Genomic DNA, 18,397 nt, shown 5'->3' with positions numbered 1-18,397 from the left:
AAAAGCCTAGAAATCAGCCTAACCAAGGAGGTGCAAGACCTTTATAGTGAAAGTTATACAACCCTGAAGGACGTTAGAAATTGGAAAGACACCCTTTGTTCTTCAATTAAAAAAAAAATCTTGAAGATGGCAATACTAATGAAAGCAATTTACAAATTGAAAGCAATCTCTATTAAAATATCAAAAACATTCTTCACATAATGAAAAGTAATTAAAATTTGTATGGAATCAGAAAAAAGTCAAATAGCCAAAGCAATTCTGAACAAAAAGAGCAAAGCTAGAAGGACCAAATACAACAATGCAAGTTATACACAAAGCTAGAGTAAAAATAACAATATGATATTGATGCAAAAATAGCAATGGAATATAATAGAGGACGCGGAACTAACGCTATGCACCTATAGCCATTTGATTTTTGACAAATCGGCCAAAACATGTTAGCCAACAAACTGGATATCCATTTGCAGAAGATTAATATTATATAACTATTTAAAAATCAAAGGATCAAAGACCAGACATAAAAACAGAAACTTTGAAACTAATGGAAGATAAAATAGGGGAAACTAATGTAGCCACAGGCACAAAAACTGCCTGATTAAAACTCTGATAGAACAGGAAATATTAAGAAATCAACAAATGGAATTATACTAATTAAAAAGCTCCTACACAGTAAAAGAATCAACCAAGAGAGTGAAGATTCAACATAAATAATAAGAGAATGTTTTTGCTAACCACTCCCCTGATAAAGAATTAATATCTCAAATATGTAAAGATGGGAAAAATGAACCCTCACAATACAATTGACCCACACAAAAAAGGGCAATTAAATTGAAGAGACAGTTTTCAAAAGATGAAGTAAAAGTGGCCAATAACTATATGAAAAAAGCTTCAACATTTTTGGTTGGTATGGTTTATACCTGGATGTCCCCCAAAGCCTCATGTGCTAAGAGGTGGTTCTTTTAGGAGGTGACTGGATCATGTATCCATGGTAACATAAATGGGTTAATACACTGATGAGTCTATACCTGACCTGCTTTTCGGAGGTAGTTCTCTGGGGACATGGCCTAGAAAGGCTTATTTCTTCCCTTCTCCCTTCACTCTCTCTTTTTCTGCTTCTCTACCATGTGCCATGAGTTGTTTCTCCTCTGCTATGCTCTTGTCTTAGGCTACCCTACTTTAGGGCCAAATGACTATGGACTAAAACCACTACAAATTGTGTCTCAGAAATGAAGACAGTAACACACTGGCTATTAGGATAATGTAAGTCAAAATTACTTTGAGTACATCTTATTGAAGTCAGAATGTATCATCAAGAGCATAGAAGATAATGAATCATGGCAAGGATATCTTGGAGAAATAAACCCTTCTACATTGTTGGTAAAATGTAAGTTGGTGCAGCCAATGTGGAAATCAGTATGGAGATTGTTATAAAAAACTAAAAAATACAGAAGCCATCTGACCCAACTGTAAGTCTCTGGATATATTCCTCAAAGATAAAAGATGTCATACTATACTGGTACTACTTGCATATCCATGCTTAGAGCAGCACAATTCACAATGGATAAGCTCTAGAAACAGCCTATATTTCTGTGAACATATGAATGGCTAAAGAAAATAAGGGTGTACATACACAATGTTATATTTTTTAGCCATAAATCAGACTGAAACCATGTAGTTAGTAGGAAAATGTATGAACATGGACCATCATGCTAACCAAAATAAACCAGACTCAGAAAGTTAATTATCTCATGGTTTCTCTTATATGAGTGACTTAAAATATTAATTAATCAGATAAAGGAGAGATGATGAGAACCTTGAGGATAGACCCTAGGAGGTGGTGAGGGGATTGGAGGAAAGATGTGTAAACAAAGAGGGGAATAAAGGGATTGAAAATGAGGAAGATATGTTCTGTGCAAGTACCAAGTCCCTAAATGGGACATCACTGGGCTGTACTAGTGACAGCACTTTTTAAAAGGATAAAAATTGGAGGAATTTTATGTAATGTCAGATTTGTCTTTCATAGTTATTTTCTGTTTAGATTCTATCTATTCCTTCTGATTTTTATTCATTGATGAGTTTATTAAATCTGACAATTGGTTAAGCATGAATAGATTTATTCTGTTTTACTCTATTGTTTATTTTATACTTTCTTTTATTATGGTTAAGAAATTAATGGCTGCAAGTACACTTATTTTAATTAAACCAAGCTAAAATTCTAGAAAATTTTTAAATTGCCTTTTTTGTGTTAAGAGTCCTAAAAATAACTATAACTTGAAAAAAATATATATTTCTCAATAGGAACAGCCTTGTTAAGGCTTAAAATCAGAATTTATTCAGTGGTATTTGGAATCATTTGAGGAGTACAAGATATGTTATTCAGTAATATGTAGCTCAGATAACTGTATGAGTGGGATTTATTTCAGTAATATATGCAGGATAGACATACATAGAAAATTTGTGTCAACATATGTGGATACATATCTACATTATGCATGTTCTGGGGAAAAAGGTAAGATTAATTTATATTCAGGCAATGTTTTTTAGATTTCAACTATCAAGAACTGTGCTGTATATTAGAAAACTTTGAATGCTTGCCTTTATACTGGGAAATATAAACTTTAAAGTTGCTTGTGTTTACAAGAACCTTTTGGCATGGACACAAAAGTTATTTGACTATATATATGATACCACTTAAATCTTTAAAAACTTTAAATCCTGTGTAAAAAATAGAATTTTTTTCTTGTTTATTTAGATGTATGAGATTTGTCTTTCCAGAATAACTACATATTTTTAATTGTTTGAGGTGATTGTGGACAACTTTGTCTTCTTTCTAATCTTAGAGGAAATGCTTTCTGGTTTTCTCCACTCAGTGCAAGGCTGGCTATGGTTTGGTAACAGCCATTTTTGTTCAGGTGTGACCCTTTTACACCTAATTTTCTCAGGACTTCTAACATGAAAGGATGCTGAGTTTTCTGAGACTTACCTATGATTTTAATCCTTCATCCTGCTGACATGAATATGATACTTCACTTTTATTGACCTGTGTCTGTTAATCTATCCTTTCATCCCTGGGGTTAACTCTGCTTGATCTTGTTTTTTATTAAGTTGACTTTTCTAGTGCCTTTTTTGCATTTATATCTACCAGGGATATTGGTCTCTCTCTAATTTTTTTTCTCCTTCCATGTCTGGTTTTGGTTACAGGGCAATTAATGCTAGCCTTACAGAATGAGCTTGAAAGTGTTTCATCCCTTTCTGGTTTTTATTTGGTAGCGGGGGATAGCCTGAGAAAAGTTTGTCTTATTTCCTCTTTAACAGTTCATTAATATTCAGTAGTGAAGCCTATTTGTCTTGTGCTTTACTGTCCTGGAAGACTATTATAACTGATTCAGTTTCATTATTTGTTACTGATTTTATTTAGGTATTTGGCATCAGTTTGCCTTAATTTTGCTTCATTATTAATCCATGTGTCCAGAATAGTATCTATTTCTTCTATGTATTCCAGTTTGATAGATATAGATTTTCATAATGCTTGATCATCCTTGTATTTCTCTAGTATTGGTTATAATGTCTCATTTTTATCTTTAATTTTATCTATTTGAGTCTTATTTCCTTCTCTTTCCAAGTCAAAATATAACATCATGAGTAGCAGTAAACATGAAAAGAAATAGGAATGAGCACCAATAACTCTAGAACTCAAGTTCCCAGGCACAGACTTTCTGTTTGAATAAGCCAGTAAACACAGCTGATGAAAATTTCATGCAGCTTTTTCCTCCCAGGAATTTACTAATCCAGGGTAGCTGATATTCCCTGTGTTACATTTACACAACCAACAGAGGTCACCAAGCTCCTGGTAAATGGAAGGAAGAGGCAGACCAATCTAATTAATCCCTGTGGTGACTGTTACTGTAGCTGATGTATACAAGTCATCAGGAAGTAACTTTCCATCTTCCCAGCCTGGTTTTCCATGCTGGTGGAGCAGGCTACGTGATTTATGAGGCACACTGATTCAGACTTCAAGTTAGCAGGGGAAGCCAAGAGGCTTGAAATACTTAGAAATGCTGGTATGCATGCAGATACAGGTCCTTGACTGATCTCAAATTCAATTTTTACTTGCTCTTTTTATTTTTGACATAAATTTGTCCTAAGCCCTTCCAATGGCTCACTGAAAAGTCCACATGTGACTGCATCTAAATACTGTCGTTAGGTGCACATAGATTTTAGTGTTTATGTTGCCAGCAGAATGCAGTGAGTGCTGCAGAACATGCTTCCTTTTCTGAGTATCTCAAGGACAGGAACACCTTTCTCTCTGGCTACATCTACTTTGAGAATGAACATAACTGTTTCATAAAACTTAATTTAATTTACAAGTAAAACTAATGACCTACCCTATTTTTAGCCAATAGGAATTTGCCCATTCCCATCAATACTATTTACAACATGTAATTTTTTCAGGTTCCACCCATATTAACTGTGACTGTAAAATAATTTTTTCCATGAAAGATATATAAAGCAATCATTCATTAAACCCACAAAACTTCTCTCTCTTCACTTTCAAAATTTCAGCTTTACATGACTTTTCCTCTAAAAAGCCTCAGTCTCGAATGATTTATAAATGTCCAAGTGAAGTGCAAAATTTTAAAGAAGGACATTTGTTTTGATTGCAAAATTACAAAATCACTGAAGTTTTATTTTGGCTCTCTTTAAAAAATTTTTTTGCAAGTTAAAATTTTGATTTTATTTCAGAATGATAAAGTGAGGCATAGTTTTGAAGTAGTTCTTTGGAAAAGCCTGTGAAGTTAGAGAAACAGCTCCGTGAGGGTTCTCGGCCGACCAAGGAGAGCAAGACACTCTCGTGATTGACTGCGAGACTCTGATCTCAGGGTTTTTTAAAAAAGTTCTCCACCTTAATTTCTGAACTTCATAAAAAGTAAAAAGTTTTTGTTTTTGTTTTTTTGTCTTTTAAATCGCTTTAACAGGCAAACAGGGCCACTTGTTTTTGGAGCATAGTAGTTCTGTGTTGATTTACTTAAAGTTACCAGGAAACACGCAGAGACCCGTCAGTGGCACTGCACATGAGCATCCACCTAGGGCTTACGAAGAGGACTCAGTTCAAGAGTTCACTTCTACAAAGAGGGATAAAATAAATACTAAGTACAGCAGTAGTAGCCTTCCACACAAGAATTCAATAAACAACAATAAATATAATTTCCCTCTTCAAAACAAAAAGGGGATTTGTAGGAAAAAAAAAAAGGAGTTAATGTGCTTGGAGTTTATCAGCACACCATTTTTAGTATGCTTTGGAAGAGTTAAAAACCATGAAGCTGTATTCATTGAACACTAGCCCACAGTTACATTTTTTCCCCCTTTAACTTGGCTTAAATACATATATCATGGCTTTCTATTAAAATCCATACATCTGGGGGATTGGTGGTAGATAAAACTAGATTAAAATTTTTTCCTCATTAACAATTTCATTATATTAAAAAAAATCTGACTTTTACCTAGAATGTGAAGTTGAAGGTCTATGCTGCTATGTTCTGTGAAATGAACCTAATTTCCAAGTGAACGAGGACACCTGAGAACCATTTAGAGTGCTGTGTCTTCCTTCCCTCAGGGCTCCTGTGGGGTCCTCTTCATTGAGACCCCCCGCCAGCCTATTTACTGGGAAAGCTACAGGAGAGCCTTTAAGTGGTGGACATTCTCTTCCACAAACAAAACAGTGCTTTTTTCTTAAGTCTTTATTGTCCTCCCTCTTCCATTTTCCCTTGGGTGGATTGAGAATCTTCTCCTTTTCCAGGTCAACAGCTGCCCTCACAGTCTTGGCTTTCTGAGTTGCACATGGCACAGACTTACCTTCTTTTGCTGTTATCTCTCTTTCTGCATACTCGTTTTGAATTCCTTTCTCCTCTTTGCTTTTTCTGTCTTTGTTCTCAGGGTATCTTTTTTTTTCCTCATTGAGTTTATTGGTAAATTTTAGGTATACAGTACAGTTACATTCATTATTGGGATCTTATACCTTTACATGACAGGTCTTGGTTCTCATTTTTTCCCTTGTCCCTGCCCTCTCTCAGGGTATCTTTGATGCATGCTTTCTGATTTTTCCATCTCCTGACTTTTCTCCTCATAGGACAGTCCTTCATGAAGTGTCCAATTTTCCCACAAATTTGACAGCGTCTATCATTTGGGAACAGCTCTCCTTCAGTTAGTACATCTGGATCAAAATTTTATTACATTTTTGAGGGGTAGCCTTTTAGAAATCCTTTGAATGGAATTCCAAATACTCTTCTACCATTCATAAAGGCTTTCATTATGAAATTTGTCATTTTCCTTGATAATCCAGCTCCAAGTTATTAATTCAAATCAAAGGGATCTTCAATAACAATGCATTTTGAAGTTTATTGTTTCTTAAAATTTGCAAGCAGACTTTTTCTCCTGATGCCAATAACATGTTCTTTAAAGTCAAATTCCTCTGTGTAGAAAAGAAGAATTCCCAGCCATAGCTGCCCAACAGATTCTGTATTTTTCCCTTATTCTGGCCAACTGGTAGGCAGTTCATCTATTTGATAAGAAAAAAAATTCCAGCCATCAACAAATATTTCAGGTATCTTTTCACCTTTGTATATCTCTTGGAGGATAGGAAGGACAGTGGGGTCTGCTGCTGCAGGAAATACAGCACAAGAGAGTGTATGCATATGACAATAGGCTGCTTCTGGACACATTACCAATATTATACAATTTTGTAAATACTTTCATAGTATAACAAATATTTCACTCTGGGATCAATGGCTGAATAAGCAGACAGATATCGTGTGTTATGAAGGGCCAATGTGTTATAAAAACTGATATCCACTTCCAGACAACTTCTCATATGGAAGAATTGCACAACTGATACCTGTGCTGTTGTAGTAGATAAGGTGCTTCTTGAACCTGAAGGTTTTCTGAGGACTCTTGTCAGTTCTTTAATAGTTCTTACACAGTCTAACCCCTTAGCAGTTTCAAGTCCATTAATTGCCATACAGATGTCAAGGTCACTCATTCTGTTTGAATCCAAATATGTTTTTGGAGAAGCCAAACAAGGTAAATTTAGTTCCTGGAAAGTCTTGTTTTATGAAACTTTCTAGGTTTTGTCAAGTATGTTCACAAGCCTGCTCTTGTGTAGTGTTTGGAGAAAAGTCCTTGTGACACTGGATGCAAACTTAATCTAAGATATATGAAATCTTGGGTGTTAGTGGTAGCAAAGGTTCTAACTGGATTCTTTTGAAGTCTTCAGGACAGTTCCTTTTAGGTGGCCTTCTCATTTATATAAATTGCATACTACTGTGCCCTTAGTGAAGATAAATTTACCAAATTCATAGATGATATTATGCTGATCTATGGGTGAATTTTCCTCCTGTACAGTTTCCTCTTTAAGGTTTATTTTATTAAGTTCTACAAGTAAAGCTCTATCTACATGTTTTCCACATTCTTTCAAGTCTTTGTGCTTGGTAGGGTCAAATAATTCATCCCCTTCTTCAGACAAGGGTGTCCTTATCCCCAGATTTAGTATAGGTGTCATCTAACTCATCTTTGTTAGCAGTGCTATCCTTGAATTTCCTTCAATTAATGGTGAGTATGGGTTCCTCCTCCTCATCTTCCTACTCCTAATCAAACAGAATTTCTGATGTCTGCCCCTGGATTAAAGAAGCAATATGGTTTACAGAGTCTTCTAGTTCACTGGTACCTTCTACACTTTCTTCAGCATTGGTCTTCTCATCTAAAGTACTAAATCCATCACATTTTTTAGCAATACTAAAGTCTTCTAACTCCAAAGTGCACTCTGTCTCGTAATTATGTGTACTGCCACAGGCTACAAGCTCTCCACCCTATTCTCAGATTCTGAATGGGCACAAAGGACCTTGCGGTCCCTTCTGATTGTCTTTTTCTCAGTTTTACTGCCTTTTTCTACTTGTGCTGCATACAACTTGAGTCTTCTAGATGGAGGCTGATGTGCTCATTTCCCACTTCTTCTGCTGGTGGGCTTCCAAAGCATTTTGCCATATCTTTAAGAGACAGTGGCTGTGCCTTTCAGGTATTTGTAGTTGAAGTGATAGTAGTACTAGGCGTTTGAAACAAAAACTGAGTTTCTGAACTCATCATCTTTTGCTTGTATACCTGGATCATAATTTACTACTTCTTTAGAATGTTCTGGAATGCATGAAACTGGACTCAGAGGCTTTAGAAGACTGGATTTTCCAACTTTGTATGGAAGAGAAAAATACTTATATATTGTCCTTAAACAAAAGTATGTATTAAAACACAAGTTGATTATTTAAGGGCCTTTCCACATTTTTTTTTTAACAGAGTAGGGATCTGCAATGGTGATGAGCCTTTTGGGCCAATCTTTTTATTCCCAAGATATTGATTCTTTGACATGGATGCTTATCACTAAACCAGTCAGATTAAATTCTAAACCATAGAATCACAGCAACTCCACCCACAGCTGTCCAACTGGTACTGATGACTGGTGTTTTATGTCACATTAATGATACCTGTTCCTTTTTGACTGGCATTACTTTTGTGCCTCTTCCTTGTCTGTATTTGTGTCCCTGCCACATTATCTGTATATTCCCAGATCACAAAATCTTTCAATGTCTTTAAGGTTGTTTAATAAGAATTCTTTAATCCATGATCCTAGATGAAGAGGCAGAAGAAGTTCTTTCCTCCACTGAATGAAGAAAATGGCCATCAGGGCAAACACACAAGGTGGCTGGCCTCCTTCTTCAGGGAATTCTATACTGCAAAGCCTTGCCATACCTCAACTCGATCATCAGAGAAACAAGCCTTGGTTCTAGTTTTCCAAGGACAGATAAGTGCTTTGTTGTCAGATAAGCATTTTCATTTCCTGCACTCACTTTACAAAGGAGATCTCTTTGCTTCTCACTGCACACCACCACTGGTATCCTGGCATGGATATGAGCAACAACATCAGTGAAGGAGTCATTGTTCTTTAAACATTCTTTTTATTTTATTTTTTGGTTCTGGGGATCTAACTCTAGTCCTTGTGCTTGCAAGGCAGGCAGCAGAACCACTGAGCTAAATCTCCAGCTGTCTTTAAATATTCTTGATCAGGTAAGAGGACATTTGGTTGAGGCATAATGATTGGAATTTGAATGTCTATGTTTACTTCTGAGTTTTTGAAACTCAATTGGGTATGGGAATACCCATATAATCTTAGAGACCAATCTGGTAACTTGTGCTGGAACATGTTTTCCATGATGGGTTTAATTTCTAGCCTCTGTTCCAAGTTCTCATTACATTTAGGAGCCAAACTCCTGAACCATTTTGTCAATGCCAATGCCAACTGCATTTATCTGAGAGAGTATCGGTAGGTGTAATGTAGTGAGGAACTCTTTCTCCTGCTTTTCCTTCATGTTTTGCTTGTGCCTCTTTTCTTTGATATGCTTATGAGCAAATGTAACAGATTCCATTGAAACATCACAGAGTTTGAAGGTGCAGTTTGCTGTAAGGCAGTTTGTCTTACATGAGAAACCCAGAGTAAACATAAAGGGCAAAATAAAAGACTTGCCTGGCTCCAAGCATCATGATGGAAGGGTGAGGTAGAGCAAAACTGCTCATTTTATGGTGGCCAGGAGCAAAGCATAAGAACTGCATCAGAGATAAAGATATCAGGGATCATATATAACACTCTAAATAAAACCTTGATGACCATCCAGACACACCAAAAGTATACTTAAAAATTCAGTAGGTGGCTCTTAAGCCAAACAAGCTTACAGTCCATTTTAACTTTTAGTTTTCAACCACTTCTCAATTTGATTCCCAAACACATCTCTTTAAACCACACTAAATTTCTAAATAATCACAAGATCATAATTACATTGGCATGAAATACTTTTCCTACAAGTAACCAAAAATGTCCTAATCCACTCTCAATAGCTTCAGCTATTCCAGGATGTCTCAAAATTCCAAGTCAAAATCTCTGCTGAGACTCAAGGCAAACTATTAGTTGTGAAGCCCTATAAAATAAAAAATCAGGTAACTTTATCCCAAGATTCAATGGCAAAAGAAGAGAATAGGGGGGATATAAATGAATCAGACAAAAATAAGATCCAAACCCAGAAGAACAAATATTAAATCTTTTACCACCACATACAGCCTCCCAGGGAAATAGTGCAATATTAGTTGTAAAGGGCTTTAACAGCTGTGTTCTTATGACCTTGCTTGTTACAGGCCACATAACCTTTTTCTTGGGCTAGCTCTGCTTGTTGCTTGTAGTTTTCCTAGGCTAACATCTCACATTTCTGACATGCTGACCTCTTGGTGTCTCCACTGTGTTCTCTTCTTCATTGCTATAGCTTCATGCAGCCACCTCTTAGGTAGACTTTTCCTGCCTTCACATGACTTCTTTTCAAATCTGAGTGGAAGCCTCTGTGACCCCACAAGTCTTGAATTCTAGATGTCTGAAATGTCAGTACCATGTGGGCAATTCTACCTCAGTCAGTACCCAGGTCCCCATAGACCATGACTGTGATGCTTGAGCATATTGAAATTAATCCCAGGGGAACCCATAGCTTTTCTCCAGGAAGGGCCCCTGAGTCTCTCTCCATAAATGAAAGATTTACACAATATGAGCCTACAATATGTCAGGTCTTGTGGATTCCTGGGATGCCCTCATGTTATCTTTATTCTTGTCCCAATTAAAAATATTTATTATCTTTTAATATTGCTAGTCTTGCTCTGTCCTGCTGATGCCAGTGCCATTCACCTGAAGCCTCCTGTCCCACAGCGCAGGTCATACTCCTGGAGCTTGCTCACCATGCAGGCCACATGGTGTATGAATTCACATTGCAGAGGCACCATGGTTATGAGCTCCAGAATATAGAGCAGAAGTGAACAACAGAGAGAGGGCCCCTCTCAGGCTCCTTAACGAAAATTGAAGCCTACTGGAAAAGTGAAGAAAACCTCTGTAATAAAGACACACTTGGCCACCATGGTTGGTAAATTGGTGGGATTAGCACCTTCCACATAAACCTGTACTTGCTTTAGGGAAAGGACAGCTAGATCCTGCAGTAGAATTTTGCAGAATTCAATCATGCAACAAGTCAGCGACCTCAAATTGGGCCTTGCAGCCAGAAATCAGCCTGACTCTGACTAAGCTAGCTTGCTTAGACTAATAGACTTAGATCTGCACATTACTGCCCAAGTTATCTACCAGGACCACAGAGACATATCCTGAAGGAGACCTTCTTAAAAAAATTATATATATGTAATATTTTTTTCTTTTTTTTCTCTCTTTCTCTACCTTCTTGTTCTGTATTTTTCTTTCTCTTTGTTTCTGTTCCTGACCTATTTTGGATTGTTTTTCTCTCTTCCTTTCTCTCAACTGCCACTATTCTTATAGTAAGGTGAATACAGTTTCTAGCTTTCCTATGACTGTTAGTTTATTCTGTTCTGTTTATATTCCTTCATTCTGTCTTTTCCTCTTGTCTTCAACAGTCTGCAAAAATTCATGTCATCTTACTGTGTCCTTTAGCCTCACTTCTAACCCTATTGTCTCTTTTAGTCTCTCTATCCCTGCCTCTACAACCCTTCTAAATCCTTATCTCTGCAGAAGGGTAAATTTGCTATACTGAAGGGTAATTTACTACAAATATATTTTGAGTTGGTCCTCAACTTTTATCTAGATCAAATGGTTACAGGTGACAGATTCATTGCTACCAGAAATTTTCATTTTCTAAACTGTATTTGATGCTATTATTAATGTTGATTGTTGCAATTTGGTTAAGGTCTCATGATTTATCTATAGTTGTCCTCCCAGGTATACCACAAATGAGATTGGCTAAGAGTCATTAAAGACTCAAAGCCTAAAAATACCAGAAATGCCTGGAAAATATCTCTGAGAAGCAATCACTCAATAAAGGCTCTAAACAGAACTAATAAAAATACTCACAATAAGCAATATTGAAATATCAGCCCAGGAATTAGATAAAAAAAACAGCACCAAAAACAAAATTAGAAATGAGAAAAACACTTAAGCAAGGCACAATTCAGACTTCCAGCTAACCAAAGTCAAATTTTGGAGGAAATGAGGTGGAAAAATCTGATAATCAACCACCTGGGTACCCTGAACTGATAGCACAGGAAGTAGCAAAACAGATGAATAAAGATTTAGAAAAATTCAAAACAGAAATAGTTTCCCAGATAACTACAGAAATGGTGAACAGAATGAAAGACCTCATTAGAGACTCCAGAACAGAAACAGATGAAAAAAAGAAAAGATGAGCTCAGGACCATGGTGGAAGCCATGAATGCTCAGCAGAGAAAAGAAATGAAAACCATGAATGCCCAATACAGAAAAGAAATGGCATCCATGAAACAGATTCAAACAGCTATGGAGGAGATTAAAAACTCCACTGAAATTATTCACAGCAGATTGAGTGAACATGAAGAAAGAATATCAGACATTGAAGACAGGATCAGGGTTAGTGACTATGAAAAGAGCAAGGGACCATGAGAAATTGATCCAAGAGCTGCCAGATGATGTAAAGATGAATAACACAAGACTGACTGGAGTCCATGAAAAAGCAGGAGAAATGACATAAAACAATCTGTTCACAGAATAATGACAGAAAACTTCTCAGAGGAAAAGAATTTGACATACAGGTAAGTGAGGCATATAGAACCCCAGCTAGCCATGATAAAAAAAAATCTGCACCAAAAAATAAATCTACACCTAGACATATAATAGTCAAGATCTTGGAAACCCAGCAGAATAAAAACATCCCACAAGCAGCTAGAGAAAAGAAACAAATCACATACAAAGGAAAGCACATCAGAATCACAGAAGACTTTTCAAGACAAACCCTCAAGTCAAGGACAGCCTGGAGTGCTGTAATTCAAGTCCTAAAGGAAAATAACCTCCAACTTAGCCTGATGTATCCTGCAAAACTCTCTTTCAAAAATGATGGGGAAATAAGATGCTTCCATGACAAAGAACTCCTGAGAAACTTCATGAATACTAAACTAGCACTCCACACAATAGTAAGCAATATCCTAGAAAAAGACAGTGAGGGTCACAGCTCCACAAAGACCAACAGAGCAAAGCCATCAGTCAAGGCAAGAAATTAAAAGGAAAGGGGGAAAAAAATAAAAGAGCCAGCAACAGTAAAATGAAATAACAAAGATGAGTCAATGTGTATCAATTATAAACATCAATGTTAATTGCCTCCATGCAAAAATCAAAAGAAATAGACTTGCAGAATGGATTAAAAAGCAAAATCCAACACTATGCTGTATATAAGAAACACATTTAATTCAAGAAGAAATTTATAGATGGAAAGTGAAAGAATGGACACTTTATTTCCATTTTTCATCTTCCTTTTTTTTATTTTTTTGATACCAGGGATTGAACTTGGGTCCTTGCACTTGCAAGGCAGGTGGTGGAACCACTGAGCTAAATCCCAGGCCCTATTTCCATTTTTTCATTTTCTCATATTTTTTCTTTTCCCTTAGTACCTTTCCTCTACCCTTTCCACTTTCCCTACACTTTTAGCCCTTTTCTTCCTATTTCACATTGTCAATCATATCATTAGAATCTTATGTACCATTATAGTTTTTCACACCAAAGAAACTATTTGGTATTTACACTTGTGACTTATTTATTTCACTTAGGAGTATATCCTCCATATCTATCCATTTTCCTATGAATGAATCTAATTTCTCATTCTTTATGGCTGAGTAGTATTCGATATTATAGAAAAACCACATCTTCTTCATCCAGTTTCCAACTGATGGGCAAATGGGCTCTTTCCAAGTTTTAGCTAATACAAACTGTGCTGCTATACACATAGGTGCACATATATCACTGTGATATGATTCTTTTAATTCTTTTGGAAAGATACCCAGCAGAGAGATGGTTGGATCAAATGAAACCTCTAGTCCCAGCTCTTTTAGGTATCTTCATATTGATATCCATAGTGATTGCACCAGTCTGCTCTCCCACCAACAATGAGAGAGTTAAAAAATGGAAATAAAGTGTTTGTAAATGGGGAGGGGAGGTGGGGGGTGAAGGGAGGGCAGGGACAAGGGGAAAAAATGAGAACCAAGACCTGTCATGTAAAGGTACATGATCCCAATAATGAATGTAACTGTACTGTATCCCTAAAATGTACCAATAAACTCAATAAGAAAAAAGAAAGGAAAAGAATGGAAAGCAACTCTCCATGCAACAAAAACCTGAAAAAAAGCAGGGGTAGCATTTCATTTGCAGATAAGGCAGATTTCAAACCAAAAATTATTAAAAGGGAGAAAGGTCACTATTCTTTTAAAGGGAACAATCCAAAAAGAAGAGGTGACAATCATCTTTTAAAGGGAGCAATCCAAAAAGAAGAGGTGACAATCATAAATATATATGTACCAAATACTAGAGCTCCCAACCACACAGAACAAATATTAATGGAAATGAAAAAGCAAATAAACACTGATACAATTGTAATGGGATACCTCAATATTCCTCTGTCACAGATAGATCATCTAGACAGAAAATCAAAAACAAAATAATAGAACTGAACAAACTTTTGAACAAATGTACTTAATAGATGTGTAGAGTATTCCACCCTACAAAATCAGAATATACATTCTTTTTAGGTTCACACAGGTCATTCTCCAAAATGAACCACATGCTAGCTCATAGTACATGCTTAAATGAATGCAAAAGAATTGAAGTTATCCCTTGTATATTATTAGATCATAATGCAATAAAATTGGAGGCTGATAGCATAAGAAACTGCAAGAATCCTGCAAACACATGGAAATTGAATAATACTATCCTTAAAAAGCAATGGGTCACAGAAGAAATTAGACAGTTAGTACAATTAAATGATAATGCCAATACAACAAACAGGAATCTATAAGACACAATGAAAGTAGTTCTATGAGGGAAATTCAGAGCAGTGAATGCCCATACTAGGAAAACAGAGTGAGCTCAAATAAACAACCTAATGCTGAACCTTAACCTCCTAGAAAAAGAAGAGCAAGACAAACCCAAAGCTCATACAAGGAAGGAAATTATAAAGATCAGAGAAGAAATCAGTGCAGTGGAGACTAAGAAAATGGTACAAAGAAAACAGTCAATGAATTGAAGAGTTGTTTTTTTTAAAAGAATAAATAAAATCGGTTAACTTTTAGCCAACCTTATCAAAAAGAAGAAAGAAATGGCTCATGTACATGTAAGTAAGAATGAAAAGGAGAAGTCACAACACATCCAGCAGGAATAGAGAGGATTCTCAAAACCGACTTTGAAAAACTGTACTCTAACAAAATGGAAAGCAGAGAAGAAATGGACAGATTGCTAGACACATATGAATTACCAAAGTTGAATGAAGAAGATATAAAACGTCTAAACACCCCAATTACAATAACTTAAATTGAAAACATAATTAAAAATTTACCAGCAAGGAAAAGCCCACATCCTGATGGCTTCACTGCTGAATTCTGCAAGACATTTAGAAAGGAACTACTGCCACTACTATTTACTTTTTATTTATTTATTTGGTACTGGGGATTGAACTTGGGTCCTTGTGCTTGCGAGGCAGGTGGCAGAACCACTGAGCTAAATCCCCAGCCCATGCCACTGCTATTTAAACTCATCACTGAAAGTGAAAGGGAAACAATACTCCCAAATTCATTTTTATAGCAAGTGTTACTTTGATTCCAAAACCAGGGAAAGACCCAATTAAAAAGGAGAAGTATAGACCAATCTCCCTAATGAACACAGATGCAAAAATCCTCAAAAATACACAGGCAAACAGAATACAGAGGGTCATCAAGAAGATCATGCACCCTGACCAATTTATCCCAGGGATGTAAGGATGGTTCAACATACCTAAATCAATAAATGTAATATACTTTATTAACAGAGCCAAGGACAAAAACCATATGATCATCTCATTAGATGCAGAAAAAGCATTCAACAAAATTCAACCCACATTTGTGATAAAAACCCTACAGAAAATTGGAATCCAAGGTCTTTATCTCAACTAGATTAAGGCTATCTATGAAAACCCAACAGCCAATCTCATACTAAATGGTAAAAAACTGAAAACTGTCATGCTAAAATCAGGTACAAGACAAGGATGTACACTACCACCACTCCTGTTCAATATAGTTTTGGAAACATTAGCCTCAGCAATTAGAGAAGAGAAAGAAATAAAAGCAATAAAGATAGAAAACTAGAAGTTAAACTGTCATTATTTGCAGATGACATGATATTCTACATAGAAGATCCAAATAACTCTGTCAAAAGACTTCTAGACTTAATTGACAGATTCAGTGGTGTAGCTGGATAAAAGATCAGCACTCAAAAATCTATAGCCTTCTTGTACACAAACAACAGACTCACTGAGAGAGAAATTAAAGAAACAATTTCTTTCACAATAGCACTCCCCCCAAAAATGAAATATCTAGGAATCTATCTAGTGAAAGAAACAAAATGCCTCTACATTGAAAACTACAGCATGCTGAAAAAGAGATCTAAGAGGATATAAGAAAATGGAAAGACATCCCTTGTTCCTGGGTAGAAAGAAAAAATATAGTGAATCCCTGGCCACACTTCCAAAAGTTACTATATAGATTTAATGCAATCTCAATTGAAATCCTAACAGTATATTTCACAGAACTTAAGAAAACAATCCAAAAATTCATTTGAAACCAGAAGAGACCTAAAATAGCAAAAGCCATTCTAGGCCACAGGGACATGACAGGGGTTTTCACAATCCCCAAATTGAAATTATACTACCAAGCCACTGTGATTAAAATCAGCATAGTGGGCTGGGGATTTAGCTTAGTAGTTCCACCATCTGCCTTGCAAGCACAAGGTCCTGAGTTCAATCCCCGTACCAAAAACAAAACAAAACAACATCAATAAAAAATCAATAAGACAGCGTTGAAGCAGAAAAAGAAGCAGACCTGAGGATCAGTGGAATATATTAGGAGATACAGAAACAACTGCAGACATACTGAGTGACCTCATCTTTGACAAAGGAGCCAACCATCCTCACTGAAGGAAAGATAGCCTCTTCAATAAATGGTGTTTGAAAAACTGGATCTCAATCTGTCAAAGGTTAAAACTAGATCCATATCTATCACCATGCAGTAAACTAAATTTAAAGTGGATTAAAGATCTAAATATTAAAACAAAATGCTAAACTTGCTGGAAGATAAATTAGGTAAAACTCTCAAAGACATCAGCAAAGGAAAAAAGTTTATGAATAAAACAAAAGTAGCATGGGAATTAGCACAGAGAGTCAATCACTGGGATCTCATCTTATTAAAAAGCTTCTGCACTGCAAGAGAAACCATCAACAGAGTTAAGAGACAACTATAAGGTGGGAAAAAATTTTTACCAGCTGTTCCTCAGACAAAGGTCTACTATCTATAATATATAAAGAACTTAAAAATCAGACCCCCCCAAATTTAAAGACCCAAATTCAAAAGTGGCCATCTGCAATGAATAGACATTTCTCAGAAAAAGAAGTAAAAGCAGCAAAAAAACATGTGAAAAAATGCTCAACATCACTGGTCATTTGAGAGAAGCAGATGAAAACAACACCTAGATTCTACCTCACCCCAGAAAGAGTGGATGGTCTCAAGAAATCAACTAATAACAAATGTGGGTGCGGTTGTGGAGAGAAAGGAACACTTCTCTATTGCTGGTGGGAGGGAAGCCTTGTGTAACCCCTGTGGAAATCTATATGGAGATACTTAAAAAATAACTAGGATTACAGGTCCCATTTTACCCATCTATTCCTCTACTGTTTCTCTTCCCAAAAGAATGAAAAGAATCAGACATAGTGATGTTTATGTGCACCCATGTTTATAGCGACACAGTTTGTAACAGCTAAAGCTTAAAAACAGCCCAATTGCCTGTAAACTGGAGAGTAGATAAAGAAAGTGTGTGTGTGGAGTACTACTCAGCCATAAAGCATGATAAATTAGAGACATTTGTAACTAAACAGATGTACATTGAGGATATACTGAAGTGAAATTAATAAGACATGTGTAAATATCAAATAGTTTGGTGTGAGAAACTGAAAGTGTAAATAAGGATCAAAATGCATAATTGATAATGTAAAATATGAAGGAAAGGTCCAAAGGGGTAGGAGAAGTGAGAGAGGTAGGGGAAAGGAAAAAATATGTGAAAAGGGAAACATGGAAACCCTTTGCAAATAGGATGGGGTAGAGGGGTTGAAGGGAGGCCAGCAGAAAGGGGAAAAAAACAGAACCAAGATACATCATGTAAAGGTAAAATTCCCAGTGATGAATGTAAATATATTGTGTTGGGGCACGAGAGGACAGACAGCCAAAGTGCTGACCCGAGTCCTGGCATGCTGGTTCTCACCGG

General features: G+C 36.3%; 1 pseudogene; it reads right to left on the bottom strand.

The window, feature by feature from the left end:
• Positions 1-10,857, bottom strand: part of LOC104863068 — a 36,945-nt pseudogene extending 26,088 nt beyond the window's left edge.
• Between the last annotated feature and the right edge of the window lie 7,540 nt (positions 10,858-18,397).

The sequence above is a fragment of the Fukomys damarensis genome, unplaced genomic scaffold (assembly GCF_012274545.1).
Source record: "Fukomys damarensis isolate Sample0158 unplaced genomic scaffold, DMR_v1.0_HiC HiC_scaffold_37, whole genome shotgun sequence".
NCBI lineage: Eukaryota > Metazoa > Chordata > Mammalia > Rodentia > Bathyergidae > Fukomys > Fukomys damarensis.
Note: the sequence above shows the minus strand (reverse complement) of the source record. Positions and strands in the feature narration are given on the sequence as shown.